We start from the raw sequence: 25,929 nt of genomic DNA on the forward strand, positions 1-25,929 counted from the left end.
GATCTCATTTCCACATAGATATATTTCCAAGCAAAGGCAAGGTATGAATGCCAGACTTGCATAATTGATTCAAAAGATGGTAATCTTGAAACAGATGAACTTCAATCTTATATAACAAAAAGTCAGCAGCAAAGCAGCAAATCTTATCAGTAGAACCACATTATGGCAAGCTTTTTTGACCTATAATCATTTCTTTGTCCACCATTAACAGATATAGTCATTTCCCATCAAACTGTGAAATTAAATTGTGTTTTAGACGAAAATCCCTTTATAGGACATGTTAAAGTACTGCATAAAATCTGCAAGGAGAGTTTCCCTGCCTACACATCTGATAATAGCTCTGTCCATTCTAAGCCCAGACTTGTTACTGAATATTGTTCACTTCAGTCAAGGGAAACCCTGACTTTTACATGATAAACACATTGAATGCCTCTGATGTTATTACCAGGAAGCATGACTGAACTGACCAAACAGTCAGCTGAACACAAATCTTCCATGAATAAATATCAGACACACAGTAAGAAAAGAAAGCAAGAAGGGCAGGGACAAAAACATCTACGGAAAAAGTCCTTTTTCAGAACAGCAGGAGAGCTGACTTTGAAACTAAATTTCAGGCTGCTCACATCAGAGGGAAAAAAGTGACTCCAAAAAACAATGCTACTAAAAACATCACATCACTGAAACTCTTTTTAATAATGAAACTCTCATAATACACTTTTTTTTTTTCTACTACTTATGTAGCCACTTCAAGCACTACATCTTGATATGGCAAATGAAGATGTTTGATAACAACCCACAAAGATCTTGATCAGGCTACATCAAGGCAACACATCAAGAGGCTGATGGCCCAAAAGTCTTCCATTATATGGGGACCTCATGAATTAGAATTATGGATATTCTGGTCTGAGCAGAAAGCACTTTCTGCTTAAGTTGTTGATGAAATTGCCTATTGCATTGATTTTGAAATCTCCCCTTTCCCTAGCATTAGTATTATCATATGCCCAGGATATTTCAAGTATATCTTTTTTCCTGGAAATGCTTACTTGCTGGAGAAAAGAATTTTGGTCTCTTCCCTTTGCTTTCTGCATGAATAACAACCAAGAGCTGTGGACAAAGAACTAAGCGTCATGTGCAAGTGAGCATTACTGTACCATGCACAGTGTATCACAGATGTACATACTTACTGAGAAAGTAAAGAAAACACAGCAGGAATGCCCAGCATCAGGCCCTCAAAGTTTTAATCCACTCAAATGTATTCAATATCACATTTGCCCGGGAGCGTGGAAGGTAACAGCAGAGAAAGGAATTTTCTCGTTCCTGGAAGCTGAATCCATCAATTTGATTCCTTCTATGGACATTACACTTATTTCTGGCTTTGCCTGTCCTACATGAACCCTATCCCTGGAATTCTACAGGGAGAAAGTACAACTAATCTTGACAAAGTAACTAATAAAAATCTCCAGCAAGGCATTCTCTTCCGAATTCTGTCACACATTTGCAATGAGGGAGCACACATATAATAAATTCAAGGAATGTCACTTCTCTTCCATCTTAGGAGACCATCATATACTGCAATCAAAGCATATCCTCCAATTCCAAAAACTGAAATATTTTTTAACTTTTTTTTTTTTGTATTAGCAGGACTGATCTTTACCTTTCAGATTTTATAAACGACCAAAGAACCAACAAGAGACTGCCAGGACTTGTAGTAAGACAATAGAAGGGTAGGCTGGCTTGCAGGACAACACCAGCTTACTCCATGCAGTCTATGCTGGCACTTGATTGAAGGCATATTTTACCTGTGAGCTTAGATTCTTCCTGCTGGAGATCAGTGGGATAGAAGTGAAAAGAAAGAATGATTCTGCTTGTTAGTATATAACCAAACAAAGCCAATTTTAAATGTATTTGCTTATGGTCATCAGCATCTCAGGCAATGAGTGACAAGTTGTTTAAATACATCTGCTGATGGAGAGGAACAAGAATTAATTAGAATTACTATTTGGTGAACAAGTCCCAAATGCTCTTTGGCACCAGTCCTGCACGCCATCATTCCAGGAGTATTCAATATACATTACTTGGCAAACTCCTGTCAAAGATGGAATGCAAGTACAGCACAATGCAACAAGCTCCTGTAGCTGTATGTGCATACCTCTTAACCACAGGAGTACTGGAGACAATAAAGCAGTGCCCTGTTTATAGAAGAAAATGGCTTGAGTATGTTTATCCTAGCTACCCCAGCTAGACCTGCTGAATTTTAAGAATATATTGCAACACCTTTTTTCCTGGAACATAATTGCACTACTTAGAGCTGGGAGAGAAATCTTTTTTCCAGCTTTTGATCAGGAAAAGAAAATTAACTCATTAATCAAAAATAATTCCTCAACACAGGAAAAGACATACAATTCATGACTGTATTCAGAAGGGCTCAGAATCACCACGTTCACCTCAGTACGATGGTACAAACCAAACGCCATTATTCTCCTACTTAGCTAGCACCTATCCAAATCCAGGGGTCAGATACTATGTTTTGGTTCTCCTTCTGCTCCACCTTTAGTCCTTGTGCCCAAAAATTACACCCTCAATCTCAGAAGGTTTGACTAAGGCTGGTACTTTCATGCAAAAAGTCCTGGTTTTGATATACACTCTTTGTTAAATAAAAAGTTATCTCTTATGACACATCAAGCCTTAATTATATCATCTTAAGATCAGCATGCTGAATGGACTAAAAAAAATCTTTTTCCTATGGAGTTTTAGGGACTAAAAGGAACTTCGTGAATGGTGGCACTAAGCACTCAGACAAGTTCCAAGCCCATTGCTCAGAAAGTAAGCTGCCTGGGAACATGACAAGGTCGTAGGAAACCGTACTGAGTTCTCTCTCTCCTCCATGCCTGCCCCTCAACTGCAGCATAGCGTGGGATCCTGACAGCAGGAGGTTCCCATTACAGGCCCTTGGCTTCAGCTCTCTGTTGGGCCTGGGACTGCTCTTCTCAGGACTCCCGATGCGCCCTGAAGAAGCAAGATTCCAGGCATTCATCTGGGGTTCTGGGAGTCACATGCTTCATTCCTTCTGAGGAAACAGCTGGAAGTTTGCCCTCTAAATCTCATTTGTGGACTGCATTCCCTCTGAAAATTTTATCAGCTTGCTCATTTCAAACAAATTTTTACAGAGGGTTGCGAGGGCTGGAATGGATGAAAGAACTGGATCAATACCTTCGCTTATTCCAGGATAAGGAAGATTCTCAGCCACAACTCACTCTTCATGAAGTTCACATGAGAGTTATTTTTCAATATGCAAAAACATGCAGGCCACTTTCTCCTTCCTTCCATTTCATTCTCCTGATCCTAGAGTTAACATGAGTTACCCTCTGCCTGTCTAGCAAAATGTGAATGGTCACCTTTTTCTGCTTACGAGTATCTGAGAGCTAATAGAAAAGACTAAAAAGCTCCCAGAACTGTAGAATTCATCAAACCAAACTACACCGACACTTACAATAATCAACACTGTAAAAAGAAACATAATTTCAACTATATACATTACTTAGGGAAAAAGATAAGAGAGAAAGTTAAGAATGCTCAGATCACAGGAGGATTGTTTAAAAAAAAAAAAAAAAAGAGGTATTAGAGAACAACCTTGGCACAACACCAAATGGGCATGAACTGGCCACGAAAAGTTTAATTTGGAAATCAGAAGCAGATTTCTAAACAGCAGAGGAGTGAGGTTCTTGAATGGTTTCCCAGCAGGAAAACAAAGAGCAAAAGCCATTTCATTTTGAGGCAGAGATTGATAAATTTACAAAGGGAATCCCACAACACAGTTTTCTGCAATTACAGAAAGCCATACTCTGTGATTCAGAAGATCTCTTTCAGTCTTGCATACCTCATCTTCGATTGAGTGAAGGCAGGAAAAAGTAACAGTAAAATAAATAGATGTGTTGCAATAGAACCAAAATAGTATCAGGTCAGTTAGTACAAGGGTAAATGTAAGGGGATTTTTGGAGCAGAATTTATTCACCTCTTGGGACTTCAGTATTTTCAAATAAAATTTTGGATCACAGGGGAAAACTGAATTAGAACTGAAGTACTGTGTATCTATGACCACTTGCAAAGAACAGCATGGATGTGAAACCTTCCACATATCTTGCAATCGTTATACTAGACAGCGAGAAGTTATCCTCACAGACCTATATCCAGAGAATACAGCTGTCAAAGTAACCATAAAAGGGTGTAGAGTGAGACTCTTAGAATATTAAGAAGAACCTTAGTTAAACAAAAAAGCTGAGGGAGGGCACCCTGCACCTATACTCTGTGCTGTTGAGACTTCACCTTTAATACTTTGTACAGATGTGGCATCCTCAGTACAGTAGAGACGCGAACGTGTTAGAGGGTGCCAAGAGGAGGGCCATAAAAGTGATCCAAGGGATAAAACACCTCCCCTGTGAGGACAGGCTGAGAAAGCTGAGAATTGAGGCTGTTCAGCCTGGAGAAGAGAAAGCTCTGAGCAGACCTGAGATTGGCCTTTCAGTATCCAAAGGGGGACTGTAAGAAAGGGGCAAACTCTTTAGCAGGGTTTGTTGTAACAGGACAAGGGGCAATGGTTTCAAGCTAAAAGAGACATTTTGATTGAGTATAAAGAAAAAAGATTTGTTTGTTTACAGGAGTGGTGAGGCATTGGAACAGACTGCCCAGAGAGCTGGCAGATGCCCTCAGATACAATCAACAGTCAGACTGCGCTGGGCTCTGAGTACCCTGATCCAGCTCGTAGGTATCCCTGTTCATTGCAGAGGAGTTGGACCAGATAGCCTTCAAGGATCCCTTCTAATTCATACAATTCTATAAGTCATAGTTGTGAAACATGCAGATGGGTATAGAAATGATTATCTGTCTTATTCCAGACTTGACTAAAATTTTATTGGAAGGAAGGCTCCGAAACTATTAAAGAGAGTCAGCAAGGAGAAATCTTTTCACATTCTATTTCTATACTGAAAAACACAGGATAATATAACTCTATTCTACGCATGGAAGAAAAAGCAGAGCACATAAAGCTGCAAAAGCATGAAAAATATAGTATTGTAACATAAGAATTCATGTGTGAACTCCCCCATAGCACATCAAACATGAGGTATTCATTGATTCCCACAAATGGAGTCAGTGTTGATCTATAAGCTGCAGCTCTGTATTACACATTTCAGTTTTATGCATTTAAGCCAGAGAAACATTCCCTAGGGATTGAAAGAACCCACTACAGTAAGTTGTGGTTCTATTTTGGATCATATCACAGCATAACAAATCACAGTTTCAGACACTGGGATAAGGGCTCAATAAACCAAGAAGCATGATAACTTCATGTATATCCCTTCCACACATATAGCCGTGAGTAGAATCAAATCCACATAAGACCTTCCAAACTGTACAACTTCAAAGCAGCAATCAGTCTCATAATGACATATATCCATACAGCATTATTCATACAAATGTATATCCTTATATAGACAGTTTACCACACATTGTCTTGTAGAAGTAGCTATCTAGCCTTGTCCACATACACCAAAACTGTTCATCAGATCTGATCTCTCATATTTGAGGAAGCAGAAAAGACCATAATGTTTTGTAGGTTGGTTTTTTTTTTGTTTTTTTTTTTTTTGTTGTTTTGTTTTGTTTTTTGTCTTTTTTTAAATGCAGAAAGTTATTCTGGTACTTTGGTTTGTTCCAGTGGTTTTTCAATTGTGGTCCACACAAAGTAGTCCTCAAAAAATCAGCATCACTAGAACTATTCAGTAACTCAGTAGTTCCCTATGACTACAAGAAATTTGAGTGCTGAGAATGATCCACTGGCCCATTATTGGTCTAACACTTTTGAGTCTGAGTGGTTTCTAAATTAAGTCTTTATAAAAATCAATATTAATAAAAAAACTTCAAGGCTGGATTGGAAACTCAGCTATGATGCAAATACCCCATACCAGCGTTCCATCCTGGTGATCTTTGATTCCCAGAGAATTAAGGTTACAACATAACAATGCATCCCATAGCAACCTGTACAGATCAGCAAATGTTACTGAAGTACAGAAGGTCTTCTGTAAACACTGAATAAAGATGAGATAAAGATGAGAGGCAAGACTTTAAAGACAGTTCAAATATTGCTGAGGTACAAGTAGCTACATTTTCGTAAAGACTTTTGCACTTTAGGCGCGTAATTATTTATGTCATTTGGTTGCCTTCTCAAGCTGAAAATGGAACTCTGTGCTATTTAGACTGCCTGAGACTTGAGACACGAAGAAGATCAAAGTGGAAAGCAGGAGCTCAAGTCTTCAAATCCCAGCAGTCACACTTCTTGTTCTCTCTATTTACTGCTGTGCTCTAAGTTGAAGCCCTGCAGAAGTTGCCTTCTTTCCATCTAACTAAGGTGTCCTTAAAGCATGAATGAAACAGACAAAAAGAACCTGGCTGTAGTACATTTTCATTTTTTCATTTTAATTTCACCTACAAGGAATGCACAAGTCAATCACCTTAAGCATGACACTGGATGGATAGCAAAAGCATATCATTGACTGGAACCTAACATCACTAGAACTTCTTTGTTTGGGAGTATTTTCTTAAGAGGAAAAATGATTGAAACAAGTAAACCCCTGAACAGCTTCCAACCCAAACACTGTACAATATTAGGTGATGAAAGACCAGTTAGGAAAATGAATGAAAAAAATGGGATGTTGGAACTCCCTAGCCAAATTTCACTCTATAACCTGAGTACAGTGTAATTAAAAAATAAACAGCACAAAGAACAAAAAACAGCTTTCATTAAAAAACATATGCTTTTACAACCAAGAACTCTTTAGACAGAAAATTTTTCCTCCCCCTACCAGCCCGCCTGCTCTCCTCCTCCCTTCCCCCACAGAGAGTATAATTTAAGGGCAATTAAATTCAAGGGGAAAAAGAAAGGGAACAAGATACATACACACATGAAAATATGTTTGTGTAATGTTTTCAAACAGTATCTTCTTTAATACAACATCCTGCCAAAAGTTTAGTCTGTACTAAAGTTATTACACACCCTTCTAGGTACTAGCACAGCCTTTGTGCCACTGTCATTTATAGTCCTTTTATCCCACATTCAGTCTGAAAGAAAATTCTTACAGTTCACATTCTCTGACTTCTAGATGATCTAAATGCAAAAGCCCACATGCAACTTTCCAAAGGGCCTCCGTATACGTTAAAGAACACAGAGCCTAAAAGCTCAGGATTTGCGTAATGCAAGCAGAGTACTGAAAAACCGTGTAAGATTACTGAATGATTCAGAGGGCTTGTAATATAATACAGTATGCCCTTCCACCAGGTCCCTAGCCTGAATCCATTCTTTGTAACAAACAAAAATAATTCCCACTTGTTAACTACTCTAGTGAAATTAATTGATCAAGACTTTCCTAATAACTGAGCCAGTTTGCCATGGTGTTATTTGTCCCTTGAAACAAAAAGATCACAAGGACTTCTGTTGGCATAACCTAAATGGATTACAGAGGAAGCCATCAGAACTGACTGGTCAGCTCCTTGCTGGTAATCTAACAATGTAGAGAAAGAAAAAAACAAAAGTTGATCGGAAAGATGTCAAACTTCCGTTTTGATCTTCTGTTGACCAAACCACAAAGCTAAAGAGCAGTACTAGAGTTCAAAACATCACTTTGTTCTGCAACTGAACAAAGGTATCATGGCCTTCCAAAGCTGTCAGTTTTGCACCTTTTTTGCACTACTAAATCATTATTTTTTTCCTCCTTAAAAAGAAAATAATAGAAATCCAAATCATCAGTGAAGCCATCAAGACTTTTTGAATTAATCCTCCTTCTTACCGGGATCCACACTTAACAGGTAAATACAGATGCCAAAAGATAATTACCCACAGCTCCCAGTGTACCTTTCTGTTAAGAAAATCCAGATTCCTGCTTTCTAGCACATACAAATTGGACACATTTCATTTACTCACTGTTTATTTTACTAACGTATCAAATTGCCAGAAACGTTTTGTTTACCTAGCAGTGGATAAAATTCATACTTTTAAATGTTTTCTTCCTAAATAAATTAATAAACAATATCAATTTTGATGCAAACACTCAAGCTTTTATTTGGTTTGGTTCTGTTTCAACTGCAGTAAAAACCGCTAGGAAAAAAAAAAAATTAAGAAAGGAAAAAATATTCCTCCAAATCTCCTCTGTATCACTATGTCCTATACCCAAAAATGTATGATAACACACACACTGCTGTTAAAGGCACAAGCTGGCAATGCAAGAGTGAAGCACTACTGTATGCGTGCACATACATAGAAACACACATGCACAGTATTTATAAAATTGCTGCTGTAAGGGATTTGGAGTTTATTTTTTTAATTAACTGAAAATGATAACATGGGAGCTTTTCATCTGGCATGAGCCTAGGTTTTATCAGCTGCTGAAAAAAATTCTTTTGGAGAAATGAGATTGTAGTGTTTCTTCACACACTTTCTGTGGATTTCAGAATAACCAGAGCCTATATGAAGATGCCAGCTAGCAGACAGATGTAAATAAAGTTACAAGCTATGACAAAAGAGGCTGCAGAACTGGACACATGGTCTGGGTAGTACAACCACAGAATGCCCTATTATTGTTTCAACTCCAGCACAAATGAGAAGCACTAGGAAGGACAGTTGCAAAGACTGCCTTTAGCCTCCCTGCTGCACATCGATATTGCATTATACACCACATGGTACAAAGGACAATTCATTAACTGCTGATCCTTCTGCCCATCCACATTTCAGCACTTCCCCTTTAAATCAGTTTAAAACCTCCAAAAGAATAATTTGACAAGAAGATAAGCTGCAGTTCCCAAGTGTAAAACAGACCTTCCAGTGAAGACACTGAAAAGCACAGCATATGCTAAGTAACAGCATTGCCAGCTGCCACTTTGTCTTTTCTTCTCAAATGGAACCTTTACAATCCATGGTCTTTTTAAATTATCTGATTATTAAAAAAAAGAAAGGAGGATCTCAGTAGGGCCTTTTTTTTTTTTTTTTTTTGTCCCTAGGGGTCTAGAAATTCACAACTCTTTTCCCTACTTCATGCTGCAAAACACATCAACTTAATTCATACTTTTGCTAAGTGCTCAGAAGATTATTTCATGGCTTTCAGGGTGCAGCAAAGAGGAAAAAAAAGGACTTTGCCATTGCTTTGATTTATTGGATGGCAAGGTCAATACACTATTTAAATGTGATTATTTAATGATATATTAGGTCACTACTATGTTTTTGCAAGCATAATTAAACTGGTAGAGGGACTAAAAGTTTTTGAAAGCTTTCTTGTTCACTGTATTTGACATTTAAGAAATAATCTCTCAATAACGGATTGTTATGATTTAACCTAGCAAGCAGCTAAACATCACACAGCCATTCATTCAGCTCCCCCGCTCCAAGTGGGATTTTGCAAGAGAATCAACTACACAATTGCTTACCACTCTCAGACTGATGCCCAGCTAGTCCCCAAGCAGCAGCCACCCCTGTATCCCAGCCAAACTCCCCCAGTTTTATTGTTCAGAATGATATCACATGGTATGGGACATCCCTTTGGACACTTAGGGTATTTGTCCAGGCTGCATTCTTCCCTATCTTCCTGGCTGGCAGGGTGGCACTAATGGCAAAGAAGTCCTTGACTTAATATAAACACTGTTCAGCAACTAAAACATCAATGGGTTATCAACATTGTTTTTCTCCTAAATCCAAAGCATAGCAGGCATATTAAGAAAATTATCCCTATCTCAGTTGAAACCATGATACAGATTGAGATTGAAGAAGAATTTTCATGGGAAGAAGAACTTTGGAACTACCAAGGGGAAAAAGAAAAAGGCAAAGCAAACAAAGGAAAAGCTGAGCTGAGTCATTAATAGTTTCAGATACGAGATGACAGCCATACAAATTTGAAGATGGAAATTAATTCCTTAGAAAAAGCTCACGCTCATGAGCATCACAGATCTCATAGAGTCTGAAAGTCTAAAGGAAGATAGAATTATACTTTGAGAAAGGATTTCACAATAAGCGTCTTTAATTAGACTACGACAACGTGCTCAGTGCTGAGTTAACAAGAACATGAAAATCAGCAAAACAATGACCAAAACTAGTAATACTAGAAAATGAACTGTCAGCATTTGTTGACTAATCATGAGTCTTGCTCTGGCTAGACTAACTCAGCACTGTTACTGTCAACGTAAGCAAGTAGTAGACAAACACTCCAATGGCAGACAGAATTCATAGCACTGCCAACATCACAACAATCTACTGGTGAGTAAAAAGAACAGCCTCTACCAAAAAAAAAAAAAACAAAATTATTAAAGGAATCTGTTTCTTTAATTTGGTATGGATATACACGTGGATTTTCATCACATTTTAAATCTTACAAATACATGTCAAATTAAGATAATATTTGGAAGGCTCTAGAGGAGTTAATTGTATGACCCCAGCACCACCCTCTGACAGACTTACAAACTGGATTCTCAGGTGAAATGCAAGAGGGTTACTTCCAAAGTAATACCCCCTATTTATTTCCATGGAAACTACAAGAAAAACAAAGGGGACAATAACACTGCTTGATAGAGCAAATTCTCAGCTAAAAATGCTACTTTTCAACTGTCACCACCATTAGCTTTGCATTTTCACCAGCAGCAAGAACCTGCATGCCTCTTGTAAACATCTGCACCAGTGGAAGTGACCTACTGTCACTGTCAATGCTGCTGAAACACACCGTTCACTGCCTCCCCGGGCTCACATCCACTGTTTGGTCTCCAGAAATGTGCAGCAAGCACCAATGAATGTCAATGGGTGCAATTTTTTCTGCATGGAGGAGTTCAGCAACACCTTTGCTTCATACACGCTTCCATGTCAGACACTATTCTGTCAGACTGCCCCTCTGCTGCCAGCTGTCCCAGAAACAAAACAGAATGGCACACTGGTGGGAAGATCCAACCTCTCTGTCATACCACCAACATCCATCTCTGACATTGTGGGCCAACAGAATAATACATGAGGCATTACAAAGAAAAGCGCTCAGAAGCAAAATAAAAAACATCCTCAAGTGCATTTCCAAAGAGCACAGTAAAAATGGAATGGGACCAGTCACATCAAACTGTCTATTCTGTGTATAAAATACACATTGTAACTGGAAATAATTGGCAAGCAGAAAAACTACACTTTAGAATGGAAATCAGTTCAAGGGTGATACCAAACAGGCCATGCTGAACAACAGAACAGAGGGAAGATGCAGCTGATAAGACCTCAGCTGAACATCAATGACTGTGGGGATAACTTGCTTTCAATGAATAAAAAAAGCCTCCTACCAAGAGAAGCATCTGCTAGTGTCTAATATTTCTCAGAGCGCCTGACAGCTCTATCGGTATTCGCAGTAACCTTGCTCCACTGCCAAGGGGTGTGTCACATCCTTCACAGTGGGAGGGGTACAGCTGACTAATCCCATCAAGTAGTCCTCTTGAAGGAATGCAAAAAAGAAAAGATCCTCAGTACATCAGTCAGACTTCTCACTAGTTCCTGGTAGTTCGGAGATGTGCTAAAGAGAGAAATCTTTCCCTTGATCCAGTAAATGATTTCAAAGGGCCTGTAGTGAACAATGAAGAATATAATGATTCTTTTTTCCCTGTGATGAGCTACTACTATTACAAGGGTACACTGCCTCAAAATAACTGTTTAAGCCCTTTGCAGATGAAGAAGTTGACTTTCTTCACTCAGTCCACTGATTGAGTTGATGTAGTAGCAGCCTAAACTCTTCAATGAGGTTTAATGACTGGAAGTTTGAATGACTGGAATCCATGTGGTCATTTCAGCTCCTTTAATCTGCTTTGTTCGGCATGCCTCATATTAAGAACTTGAACCTGCAAATCTTTCCACTCCACTGCAAGTGATTGTTAAGTAAGAGGAATAAAGCCAGACAGAAACATCTTGTGCCTTGAGCGACAACCAAAGCCCCTGGTCATAACAGAAATGCCAAGTTCAAGTAGATGTTGCACAAGTCAGAAACTTGATAGCTCCGGTCCTTCTCTATTCATAGTAGAACTGCATTGGTTAAAACAATATCTGAATTCACCTTAAAGCCTTTTTTAAGGAAACCCAAATTCCTACTCCAGAGAGCAGCAGAGTATTATACTAACATCTGTGTGCACATGCAAGTATCGTACACACAGATAAAGACAGTCTGTTACTGTATTCTCTAACCCTTCTCTATACATAGCAAGAATACAGTGCTATTACCCCTGTCCCTGTAGCAGTCCTGAGATACCTATGAAGAAGGCTATATGCATGAACACCTTCCCCAAACTACCTGGCACTAGAAAGTACAGTAATCAAGGTTTAGAAGTTTTCATGTTCAGCTTACAATCTCTAACCACTGCAGTGCATTTGTGTTGAATACAAAAGATATTTTATATTAGATGAGTAGCTCATAAAATCACTCAGGTTGAAAAAGACCTTAAAGATCATTGAGTCCAACCACGACCTAACCATACTACCCAACTCTAACAATCCTCTGCTAAACCATGTCCCTGAGCACCACATCCAAACGGTTTTTAAACACATCCAGGGATGGTGACTCAACCACCTCCCTAGGGAGCCTATTCCAGTGCTTAACAACTCTGTCTGTAAAGAAATTTTTCCTGATATCCAACCTAAACTTACGCTGGTGCAACTTGAGGCCATTTCCCCTCATCCTGTCACCTGTCACCAGTGAGAAGAGACCAACCCTGCTCTTGCTGTGAGCACCTTTCAGACATCGGAAGAGAGCAATAAGGTCTCCCCTCAGCCTCCTTTCCCCCAGACTAAACAGCCCAAGTTCCTTCAGTTGCTCCTTATAGGGCATTATTCTCCAAGCCCTTCACAAGCCTTGTTGCCTTCCTCAGTCTACAGCTTGATTAACACCGAGTTCTTCATTATTACCCATACCATTACTGAAGCAACATATATGTCAAGACATTCTACGCTTTTCCTCTCTTTCTTTAAGTAGGCTGACCCCACAACACCTTCCACAAAAGGAAACAGGAATATAATCAGGCTCTAATTTCTAATTAAAATCTGAGTGGATCATCAGAACTTATATTTTTCTTTGTAAGTCAGATAATCACTTCACAAACAAGCAAAACACAAGCTCTTAAGGGAACAAAATTAAAAATTCCGACTGCTCTGACAGGATGTTACACACTGTCGTTCTGTCCATTTGTGAACAATTTCTGTTTTAATTGTGTAAAACATCTTCTCCCTCCTCGATTTTTCGCCGGCCTCTACCAGCTCCCCGGCTGCACAGGGAGGACCATGCCAGACGCAGCAGCACCGCCCTCTGCCCAGCATAGAGGAAATTGCATGTAATGTCTCTGCTCTTCAGAGCTGCCAATGGATTTAGCTAAACTCAAACATACATATGCAGCAGTTGCTCAGCAGTACTTTTGCATGAAGGTTTCCACTGATAACATGGTTGTAAAGAAGATTCTTATTCCTGCCAAACACACTTGACAGCATTTTAAAGCTGTTTAGGATGAGATTTGCTTTTCCTCTGGAAAAGTAAATGACAAATCACTTCAAGCTTCAAAAAAGTCTTTTTTTTTTTTTTTTTTTTTTTCTTCAAATCTCCCTGTTTAGTCATGTCCACGAGAAAAGCCAATTACAACTCTTAGGAACTTTCAGCCCCCCACTTCTACATAAATACTTGCTGGTTTCCCCATCCCAGCTCCTGCAGCGTGGCGTCTATGCAAAAAGAGACTTTCAAAACAGGAGCACAAACGCTGACAAACACTGAACGATTTTTTACACTTTTATTTTGCCTCCATGTTTTCCCAGCTGCTCTGCTTAGAAGACAAGGGCAAAAAAAAAAAAAAAAAAAAAAAAAAAGAAAGAAAGAAAAAAAAAAAAAGAAGAAAGGAAAAAAAAAAAAACTAAAGAAGCGGCCTGCGAAAAGCATTACAAACCAAGAGACTGGAAAACTACAGCCCGAGGTGGAGGATGTGCCTTTCGTTTAGACTTACCAATTTCATCCAGCCGCGTATTTTCCTACTCGCTTTTTACAGCGGCTGAGCTCAGTGCTCAGGAACGTCCATCCCGCGGCAGGCGCAGCGCCGCTCTCGCTCTCCCCCGCGCTGGATGCTGCCGAGTGAGCGGGGCTGGAGCTGTGCGAGCGCTTCTCCGGCCCCAACCGAGGAACTGCTTCCCATTCCCAGCCCAGCTCCAGCGCCGGGACTCTGGGAGGCAGGGCCGGCCCCTGCTACCGTGCTGCACTTTCTTAAAGGGACAAGCTCCGGCCTGGCAGCCACGGCTCAGCTTTCAGTCAAGGCTTTCGGGTGCTTGCGATTTGGTTGTGGTTCAGAGGGTTATTTCCTCCGCACACCTCCGCAAGGCGGGCGGGCGTTCCCAGTCCCCAGAGTTGCAGAGGCTGTGTGTGTTTCTGCAGCTCGCGGGGAGCCCTGTGGGATGCAGTGCCTCCCTCCGACCCTACAGCTCTGCGCTGAGTGCCCCGGCACTGGTATTGGCAATGGGCCCTCTAGCAGCTCAGATCGTTTTGATTGAGGATATGACTTAACTAAATAAAAAGCCTTAATTTCCCAGTTGTTTTTTTGTTTGTTTGTTTTCTCAGTCTTTTTTTTTTTTTCCTCTATCTTTAGATAGCTTAAACCAGCCTGTTTTCTTCTGACTTCGCTTTCAACTCTGTCTTACATTAATAGCTAGATGAATACGGGGGAGCTGTCTGCCTCGTGTGTCTTGCTGTCTGCAGTGGGAGAAATCACATTCCTTGTTAAACAGTAACTCCGAATTTCAGAGATAGTAACACCATCTGCAAAATCTCTCTCTCTGTCTCTTTGTAATTCATGGAAATGGATGGTTTGCTCTCTATGAGCATGAGTCGTTTTTCATTACAATAACTGAACTCTCATGATGACAACACAAATCAACACATATCACAAAGCAAAGTCATATATATACAAATGCATGTATATATAATGGCACAAGCAGAGAAAGCAAGTTACACAGGAAAAATATCACCTTCAGATCAGCAGGCCAAACCAAATAATGTGGAGACAAATCAGCACTGTCTTCCCTTTTCTGTCCTGACATACACCAATTCACAGCAGTCATAGGATGAGTGCTTGCTGCCATCAACCCAGTGTGATTTCTTTCCATTTGTTTGATTCTATGGTGAAAGGAGGTGGATAAAAAACAGAGAATCCAACCCTTTCAGTACTAATGCTCCTTCACAAACAGGCCCAGCAGGTATCCTCTAACTGTAGATAAATATACATTCTATGATGTAAGGAGATTAGTCACTTAGCCAAGCTACCAAATTATAATCTTCAGCATTAATAACTTTATATCAAACCATTGGGACCCATCAGTGTTCTTCTGACATGAGCTATACTACGCTCTTGCGTTTCTCAACATAGAACCCAGGAAAGTTTTATATGATTTACACATGCAAATCAGATGAAATCAGCAGATGAAATCTTACTGTTGTCAGAGCCCCCTTCCATTCATATGTTTCTAACTGGTCTATTAATCTTCAATTTCCACTCACATCTCTGCCTGCTACTTCTTTCATCTCATCCTCCAAGTCCCTGCTCTTTTACTCCCTCTCTCTCTCTTTTGCATGACACAGGTTTTTACCTTTCCCCTTCCCTTGCCAGCCCTGCTTGAGTGGCTTGGTACCTCCCTTTCCCCCTCTATTCCCTCAGCTTCTCATTGGAAAAAGAGAGATGAGAGAGGCAGAAATAATTAACTGTTTCCTTCTCTCAGTTTCCCCCTGTCCTCCACTTCCAGCAGACAAGGATATGGAACCATAGACTGTACCTAGCTCTGGAGACTAGCATGCAGCAGCAGGCCAAGGAAAAAAGGTTAGGTAGGCTCATATTACCAAAACAATTTCCCTTACCTTAGCACACTCTACCATTTATTATGACACAGCATAACCAATATAAATGGCCTTTGTCTTGCTCATTAGTTAAAAGTTAACAAAACTAACTCATTTAAGGCAAAGCTCATCAACCAGCTGACGTCTCAGCTAAGGTTCATCTGATATGTTCAAAATAGGCAGAGCCTGTCTACAGGAAGGCAGAGTAAGGCACTGCAGCAGATGTGGATCTGAAAGGCAAAGACCGATGATGGAAAGAAAACGGGTCTTGTGGGAAGCTAAAGTGGTGCTCCATCACTCTGCAAACACAAAACAAGAACGTGCAAAACACCAGAATGTGCCCAGCAGGAAACAGGCTTGTGTCATTGGGCCAGAATGATCAAATCACTATAAATATGAAGATAAATTAAGAATATCTGCTCTTCCTTACATATGTTGTTCCTTAGAGCTCTTACAAATCCTTGTGAAAGCCATCCCCCCTCTCACTGCAGCATCTGGATGTTCCATTGACAGAGCATTGTCTAACGGTTACGGCACAACTCCTGGTTTCTATTACTGGTTGCAGGACAAATGTGTGGTATATTAAACAAAATGAAAGCATTCAAAATTTGCTGCACGCTTCGATATTTAGTCAGTAATACATTAAACTAGATAAATCATTGATTCTTTCTGTGACTATTTCCCCAGCAATAGAAAAGTAGGTTAGATTGGGTGTTATATAATTCAATGCTTGTATCAATAACAGCCTGGGATGAAAGATGCCAGAGAAGTCAGCTTTTTATTAGTACATACTGAACTGCAGATACATCCCTGAAAAGTGTTGCAGTTTGCAAAAATGTTTGGTTCTGCAGAGTAATCCTCTTCTGTAAGAGTTGACCTTTGATAGAAACTATTTTGGTGTGTTCAGCTTATAGGACACAACAAAACCAGAAGTTACAAGAAAAAGTGATGTTTCTCTTTCTGAACAGCACATAACATAAAGTCTACATCTCAGGACTGCACAAATATACTTAAACAGGCAGCTCCTTTTGAATTTAGGAATAAGACCATCAAAGAAAATATCTGCTTCTTTCTAAAAACCTTTTTAGACTCTAACCACCAAGGTCAACCCCAAAAGCTATAGTATTATCTATGTAACTGTAGAATAATAAGCACCATGGGTGAAGTCTCTGATGCCAACTGACAGTATCAAATTAAAAACTTCCCCGTATTTTCTTTCTTTTTCATGGTTTTTCATTTTTCCCTCATGTGAAAGAAATCAATCCCAAAATGCAGATACACATGTCCTCAAAGTCGCATCTAATTGCTACACAAAGAAGAAGCAAACGCATCAAATATTTAGATATATTTAAACAAAGTCCTTTTAGGGTCCTGCAAGGAGTGAACGGACAAGAGGAAAGGAAGTACAAACCAAAATTTGTTATGTGCTTTTCAAAAGCAGATTTCTTATACAATATAGAAGCAAAAGCTTCTCTGAGATGCTGCTCCGCCTCCTAAGATTCAAACTGTTTGTTTGATCCATTGTCAAAAGGACATGGGTACATTAATCTAAAAACAAAAGTGCCCATTGTGAGCAGAGACCAAGTGCCAGGCTGCCTGCTCCATCTGACAATGGGTTTAAACACCGTGGCTCTGTGAGCTAGGCTGCATTCCATGCCTGACACCACCACTCAGTGAAGATACAGAGTCAAAGTCTTTTGCTTTGCCACTACAGGCTAAAGAATTAGCAAGAGTTTCATACCCTCCATATAGAAGTTGTTTCAATGTGTTTCTCAGTCTCTGAAATAGCACACAGTAATTAGAGCATCTCTCACTGTACCGTGCAAAGCAATATTATTACTATGCAGGTTTTTTGTATGTTGGTTTGGGTTTGTTTCTTGTGTGCGTGTGTGTGTGTTTGTTTGCTTGTTTTGGGGGGAAGTATTTCAGTCAGCTTTTACTTTGGTTAACTTCTGGTTAGCAGAAAACCAGAGTGAAAAAGTAATGGCTATCTTCAAACTGCCCGTTTCTTTGTGGTCCTACAACTGATCAAGGTACATTAAGACTGATACCAACTTACAACAACCTTGAGGTTTTGTAAATGACAATTAGCTACTCGTGGGTCTTGAAACAGCTCTTTAGCAGACAGAGAGCTTCAGTTAAACATCTTTTTCTTTACAATACTGGTGATGGAGCTATTATACCACTCCTATTCCACCTAGAAAACTCACTCCCTTCAAAAGTCTGTTCAAGGTTGCCAGTTCTGTGTGCTTCTGAGACATTTGTAACATCTCAGTGGAGAAAAGCAGCTGGAACAAGTCCTGGCTCCACCTATGATGCCAAGCAGGAGACATTTGCTTACTGTGTATTCATTGCAGAAGAGCTAGAAGGATTATTTACAGTCAGCGTGGCTTGCTAAGCTCTGATTATTCAATATTCTCTGAAGTTTACATGCAAACTAATTGGAAGCACTGATCCCTTAGTAAGAAGCTGAAATCAATTAGAAAGCCAGCTGACCATATTTCAGCAATTAACTGCAAATGGCATTTAGTTTCAGTACTTTAAGGCCAAGCTCATTATTCTGGCCTTTGAGGCTCTGGGTGTTTATTTTTCCTGTACTGCACCAATGTTAACCCACACTCATTTTCCTGGACATAACTTCCATCACAGAGAATCTGCCCTAATCTGTGACACACACTTTCCTGGAGAATACTTGGCTTTCTTTACAGGAATTCCTGTATGTTTAGGAGTCCTGGAAATAGGAAAGTTTTAAGGAAATGTGGCTCCTTACTTTTATGAAAAAGATGCTGAATTGCTCTCTTAGAAATCTGCTCAACAGTAACGGGTGAAGGCTAGAGAGAAGAAAGCTGTAAGCCATTTTTGTTTAATTTGTCAAGACAGTGCAATTCACTGGGAATGCAGAGCATCTATTGGAGTGCTGAGAGGTACATATGCGATTACCAGCATGACTGAGAGTTGCTCTGGAAGCAAAAAATACACCGTTTTCAATGTGGAGTGGTTGACTGGGACATAAAGAGGGGCACACCCAGATACTGCAATATTTAATTCCATCATTGGCAGCCTGAGTCAGAAGGTGACTTGGTATATGCCAAGAAAGCAGCACATATTTAAGTAGGTACTGATCCTGATTATTTTTAAGAGTTATGCATGCAAAGACCAAGTAATTGTTTGTTCCTGAATCCTTCCACATGCCAGAAAAGAAACAGGTCACCTAGAGAGACGTAGCTAATCCCATGAAATTGTTTTTCCAAAAGACTACAAAGATGTAAAATGCTAATGTTTAAAAATTACGTCAGGTAAACACATTTCTCTTCAATGCATATTCATACACAGCTAGGAAATTGAAGCTGTGAGCAAAAGATTATACTTTGTTTTAGGTAAAAGAATGTGAAGTTTAGCAAATGCAATTTTCATGCATCAGCTAGCTGTGCAGTCATCTGGGTTCTTCTTAGTTAAGATACCAACAAGGATCGCACCTCTGAAAACAACTGTTGGAGAGTTACCACTCAATTTGGCAGAAATTTTGAGAGAGTTTGAGCTGTGGCAACTTATTCACCAGTCCTTGTATTTCATATAAATCATTTACATCCACACAAAACGTACACCACCTTAATTCAACAGCACTTTACACTTTCATTGCACTCATGTAAATAGTGCTGCAGATTTTGAGGACTCAGATCTAGCTCACATGGACTTCACAATATTTGTTGTACAGTGGAAATATCATAGAAAAAAAAGTTTTCATGCTATTTTTTAACTCTGTGATTGCTGCAAGTTCTATGGGAGAAACAGAAAGCACACTTATAATGATAAAGTGTTAGGTGCAATTAGACCTCATGCACAAAGTGAATGCAAAAGCTTTCCTTAACAGACTGAAGCCCTGAAGGATTCTAAATTACACAGAGGAGGAAAAACTAAGTTTTCCTTTAATTGGTGTCCATTCTGGAAGAATAGACGACTGAATAAGGAAGGAAAGAAAAAATTAGAGCATAAAATCAAGAGCATTCCTAGATTATCATTTCCTATATGCTTCCAGTTTAGATTATAAATGTAGTCAAATCTAAGTTATCACACTGACCTTCAAACTGGATGACAACAGCTGTACTAACACTTGTAGCAAAGCCTGGATACAAGTTCTATTCTCTTTTGTTTAAATGATGACAGTGTGGAAAGAACAAGAGTAGGAGCTTAAAATTTCAAAGCCATTAGGAGTTATGCTTCTTCTGAACACACCTGGATTATCAGTAATTAGGCACAGTAAAGCCCTTTTTGCTGTAACATTGCTCTGTGTTGAAGAACATCTCACAACAAATGGAATATTCCTTTTGCTTTGTGAACATAGGTAACATCATGAAAGCTTAAGAAAATAAAAAGTGGTAACTAAAATCCGGTTCCCAAGATTTTTACGATTTCCTCTCCCATTCCCCACATGAAAATCAGAACTAACCTGGATGATTTGTGTGGCTTCTGATTTGCTCTTCTCTCAGTATTAAGTTCTCTGTATTCAGGTCCTCATCATGTAGGAAAAGCCCACCTTCAGATGATTTAGTTGAACTGATGTGACAGTAGAGAGTTTTCTGGAGAAAGAACTACAAATAAAGAGTTCCTTTTAGCTTTCTAATATTTCAGTATTTCTGTGATTCTTCAAAAGAAATTACAGAAGAAATCTGTACACAAGTTCTTCTGTTAACTTCAGTGAAAGGCTGATCTTCCAGTATTTTGATTAAATCACTTAGAAACCAGAGGGATTCTAAGTACATTCATGACACTAAGCATAAGATGATGAAGGCAGTGGGTACTACTTGTGCATGTAGAGGCAAGAAAGAACTTAAATGCTTCTTTGCTGAAGCACTCAATAGTACTTCCAGCATACTGCTTAATCCAATCCAGAGCAAGTATCTCACATGTACCATTACATCTGCAGCAACTGCATCTACGCTATGAAAAAATTGTTGATTGGTTGCTCTACCCATTTATTTTAAGTATGTGGAAATGATCATAGGTTATCAATGTTAGAGGAAAAAAAATGTGCTGAGTGTGATTAGTGTATGCAAAGATGGTTTTCATCTGATACAGAACAATTGGCTCTGAATTCTTTGTATCAGCTGCTCTAGAGAAATAACTTCCAGGATTTAGGGCCCGATCTATTATGAATTATTTACTTCTATCAGTCAGCCAATTTTCTTGTTATTAGGTTGGTTTTGGTTGATGCTTCTTTTGTTTGTTTGTTTGCTTCATTTTAATTAAAGACAAATTGTGCTCCAGGATATCCCACAAATGCTGCTATACTGCCATTTTAGGAAATATCATTAAAGCAACATTATCCTTGTTTTCTTCCGATGACATTTAACTAAGCTGTTTTAAGATAAACATTAAAATAGTCAGTTCCTCTATGAGTGCATTAAGGTTATTCATAGAAACGATAGTCCTTTGGGGATAATAGAAACACAAGGTCTTGTTTTCACTTAATTAACCCCATTTTTCATTGAAGTAACAAAATCAGTTTTAACACAAACCTATCCACATTGGGTAAAGTCAGGATTTGTTTATTTCTTTATTTACTAATTTATTTACTTTTTATGTGAATTGGATACTAATGAAAGGCGTCACATTAGAAACTCTAGGGACCGAAGGCTGATACTCAAACTCAAATTATAAATAGCACTTGAAGTCATTCTATCCATCCTCCAGAAACTTCAATCTTTGCCACAATTCCTCATTTTTGCCCTGGAATAACCTATTTTAAGAGGATGTAAGACAACATAACCCAAATTGTATTTGGCCTTAATACGAGTGTGACTTGTGACCACAGTTATTGAACTGTTTTGACTCAGTCATGAGGGGAAAAAAAAGAATCAAAGAGTAGCTGAGGTTGAAAGAGACTCTGGCATTATCTATTTCAATATGCCAGTTCAAAAAGGCAATGAGAGCAGGTTGCTTACAACACAGTACAGTTGGATTTTGAGAATCTCCACGCGTGAAGCCTCCACAACCTCTCTGGGCAAACCATTCCTATATTTGATCAGCCTCGCAGTAAGAAGTGTTGCTACTGTCGTTTTTGTTTTGGTTTTGTTTGCTTTAATGCTTGAATACAGGGATTTCCTGTATTTCAGTTAGTTCGTTAACTCCTGCTCTGTCTCCAGGCTGCACTGAGAAGCATCTAGTTACTCTTTTGCTTCCCCTCCATCAGCTATTTATACACCTCAAGTCTTTTCTTCTCCAGGCTAAACAGTCCCATCTTTCTTAGTCTCTCTTCGTATATTAATTGTTCCATTCTCTTAATCACCTTTGTGACCCTTTGTTGGACTCTCTCTAGTATGTCCATTGCTCTCTTGCATTGAGGAGCCCAGAACTGGTTGCAAGACCAGATTTGTCCCATCGAGGCTGAAGAAGGAAAGTCACCTCCTTTGACTTACTGACATTGCTTTTCCTAATCCAGCCCTGTTGGCATCTACCACAAAGACACATTTCAAACTCATGTTCAACTTGTTGCCCATCCGGACTCCAGATTTTTTTCCACAAAGCTGTTTTCCAGCTGGTCAGACTCATTTTATATTGGTGCATGATGTTATTCCTCCCCAGGAGAAGGACATGGCATTTCCCTTTGATGAATTTTATGAGATACTTGTTGAGGTGGCTCTGAACAGAAGTAAAACTATCTGATTTAAAAATCACTCATCTCAATTTTATGATGTCTGCTAACTTGCTGAGGGTATGCTTGGTCTTATAATCTAGATCATTAACAAAGTTGTTAAGAAGTTTCGGACCCTAGCACTCACCCAAGAATATACCATCAGTATGGTCTTCATTTGATCTTTTTGCTTTGAATCACAACATTTTGAGCCCAGTAGCTCAGCCTGTTATAAAGCAACCACACTGTACAATTATCTAGCCCACACTGCTTCAATTTCTCAACAAGGATACTAAAGGGATGTATCAAAAATATTATACAGTCGAGACAAGCAGCATCTATTTCTCTCTCCCGTCTATAAAGCCAGTTTTCTCATTACAGAGGCCATTAGAATGGTCAGGCACACTTTCTACTTATAAATCCATGCTCACTACCTCCATTCACCTTGTTGTCCTTCATATGTTTGGAAATAGTTTCTAGGATCATTTGATCCCTCACCTTCCCAGGGACTAAGATGAGGCTATGTACTCTGTAGTGTTCAAGATGCTCTTTCTTGTCCCTCTTGAAGATAAACGTAAGAGTTGCTTTTCTTCCAGTTCTCAGGAACCTCGCATAGTTGTCTTCATATTTTAAAGGTAACGAAGATTGTCTTCACAGTGACATCAACCAGGTCCCTCAGCATTCATGTGTGTAACGCATCAGGTCCCAGGGACTTCTGTATTTATAGTTTGTTAAAATGTTCCCCTAATCTGATCCTCATCCATTGAGGTTAAATGTTCCTTGCTCTGAATTTTGTAACTGGTTTCAGAGGCCTGAGATTTCTAAAGGCAAGCAACTTGCTCATTCATGTAGGCCTTGTCTCACCTTTCTTTCACTTCCTTCTCATCAGAGCAGACTGTCCTTGAGCTTGGAGCAAGTGATCCTCAAAAAGCAACCAACTCTCCTGAAACTCTTCTCCCAAGGGCCATGTCTCATGAGATTCTTTAAGACCAGATCTGCTGTTCTCTTGAAATTCAAGCTAAATTATTGCTTTTCATCTTGTTCCCTCTTCTCAGAATCCTGACCATTACCATCCCACAGTCATTGCAGCCAAAGCTACCCTTCACAATCACATCCCCATCCCATTCTTCCTTGCCTGTAAATACCAGGTCCATTTAGAGCATCTCCTGTCTTCAGCTCATCTACTACCTGTGTTAGGAAGCCGTCATCAGTACATTCCAGAACCCTCTTGGATTACTTGTGCCCTGCTATACTGCCTTTCCAGTAGATGTTACGGTGGTTAAAATCCCCACGAGTATCTGTATTTTTGATCACTTGACTCTTCCAGTTTTCTGAAGAAAGTCTCCTTTACTTGTTTTTTTCATTAGGTGGTCTGAAACAAACATTCACCACAGCATTGCTCTTGTTGTATTGCCCACTAAGCCTGGCCCATGAGCTCACATCTGGTTCATCATCCATTCCTGTGATGAGTTACTCCTAGGCATTTGCTAGCACAGACTGGAGAAACATTTCATGTTAACATCAGTCTCTCCTTCTGCTGCAGTTTGTCCTTCCTATGCTTCCAGGGAGCATTCATAAAGGCAAAGATATCCCCTTCTGGGAGACCTCACACACATTCAAAACACCACCACAGTTCAGGGTCAACCTAAATCGATCAGTTTTCTTGCAAGACAGTTTCTTCCTACTTTGCTGATGTTGATATTTCTTTCCTCACCTAAGTCCTGCTGCCTGGGATTCCATCACATTGATATATATTAGGCTACATTTTAGGATTTCTGACCTTTACACTCACAGAAAGAAGTTTCAACCAAACCTTTCTACCTGATTTATGTGGAGAAACCCTCATGTGAACCCAGGACCCTAGGTCGCTCTGCACTCATTCCCTGTATTATAATTTCATGAGTCAGTCTATCCTTATATTCCCTAAGGAGAAGCCCTCTCATGCAGTTCAGAAAGCATTATACCTTACCCCTCAGAATGAATGTAGGGTAGCTTATCCTATGATGCTTACAATTGTAACAATTTTTCATTCCAATCCACTGAACCCGAATTTGAACAGCTCACCAAATCTCTTTTATGCAACATATAATAACTATAAGCTGATTTATTAAGCAGATCCACTTATTTTTATAGCATTGCTTTTGCTGTGACACACTGGCTATTTAATTTTGCATTTTTTGCAACAGTCAGTGCCACAGCATCTCATTACCCAACGACGTGATCCTTACATATTTTTCAAAAGCTCTCTGTGCACATTTTAACCACGTCAATATTGGCCATATAACTAAATCCTATTCTGACCTGATATCATCTAGAAGAGGATAAAGCAAGGCAAACAACTACTAGAATCAACAAAGTTGTAAAAATTAAAAGCAAATAAGCATTTTTTTTTTTTAAACTGGGATAAGTTGAGTAACTCACTCAAGTAATGCGGTCATCCTAAACGCACAGGAATAAAAACTTTATAGCACCTTACAGCTGTGTTCACTCATTTGTTCACTCACTCTTTCTTTACCTCACAGCTCTATCAAACCCATCCTGCATTTCAACAGTCTTTTTTTTCTTTTTTTTTTTTATTTTTTTTTTACATTTTCAGCCAGTGGTACAGCCACTGCTATTTCTATTAATTAACCTGGATGGCTGGAAAAATATGATTTTCTTTTTTTCTGAAGCCTGTCAATTCACAAGGAGACATTTTCTTTGACATCAAAACTTTGTAGATGGAGACAAGATTAAATGTGAAGAAGATGCCAAGATTTTCTATCCACTTCTCCCCTTGATTCCTTGATGTTACAGGAAAATTACATAGGACCTTGGGGATAATTTTTCAAACAGGCACAAAGAGCTTTCCTTAGAAAGCCTGTTGTTATTTGTACATCCCCAGCTGAATTGTGTAATGAATTTGAGAAGTTATGATTTTGAATGTGACAATACAATGGAAAACTGACTGTAAAATACAGCAGTGAAAATAATTGTACTGCACTGTACATTGCCTTTTGTACTCAGCATGTGTTACTGAGGAGTATGTTGTCTGTACTTCTCAAAAAGCAGAGAAACCTTGTGCCTGGTCTTCTCATACTGCAACGTTGTTCTTTCTCTTGCCTAATTTCCAAGTGAGTCAAACGAGTCCAATTAGAAATGTTTGTTGTTGTCTTCAGGTCGGCCTTGCTGTACCAGCAGAAGTACACACTACTTGCTGTTTATATAGTGGTACTCATGTACTATATTTTCTGTCTTTTTCTGACTTGACTTTCCTTTGTTTTTAAAACATTTGCATAGGACAAAATAATTATTTTATCTTTAACCTCACCAGCTTCCATCGTTCTTTTGATTACTGAAGTTAGAATCCTCTGCTGGTCACAGCACTGTAAGGACCAGAGCATTCTAACTGGAAGTGTT

The 25,929-nt window shown here is 39.3% G+C and overlaps 1 protein-coding gene across 8 annotated transcripts in view; it reads right to left on the reverse strand.

Moving 5' to 3' along the window:
• The window catches only part of DAAM2 (dishevelled associated activator of morphogenesis 2), a 207,220-nt gene that overhangs the window by 149,946 nt on the left and 31,345 nt on the right, over positions 1-25,929 (reverse strand). For 3 of the 8 annotated variants that reach the window (XM_090135198.1, XM_090135203.1, XM_090135199.1), the window contains exon 2: positions 20,347-20,488. The exons of 4 other annotated variants lie outside the window; for them this stretch is intronic. The gene's annotated coding sequence lies outside the window, so the exon portion shown is untranslated. Of the gene's footprint in view, positions 1-14,025; positions 14,633-20,346; positions 20,489-25,929 lie in introns of those variants that run through there. One more of the 8 variants, XM_090135197.1, reaches the window with a different exon arrangement.

Source organism: Phasianus colchicus, chromosome 2 (assembly GCF_987193195.1).
Source record: "Phasianus colchicus chromosome 2, bPhaCol1.hap1.1, whole genome shotgun sequence".
Lineage (NCBI taxonomy): Eukaryota > Metazoa > Chordata > Aves > Galliformes > Phasianidae > Phasianus > Phasianus colchicus.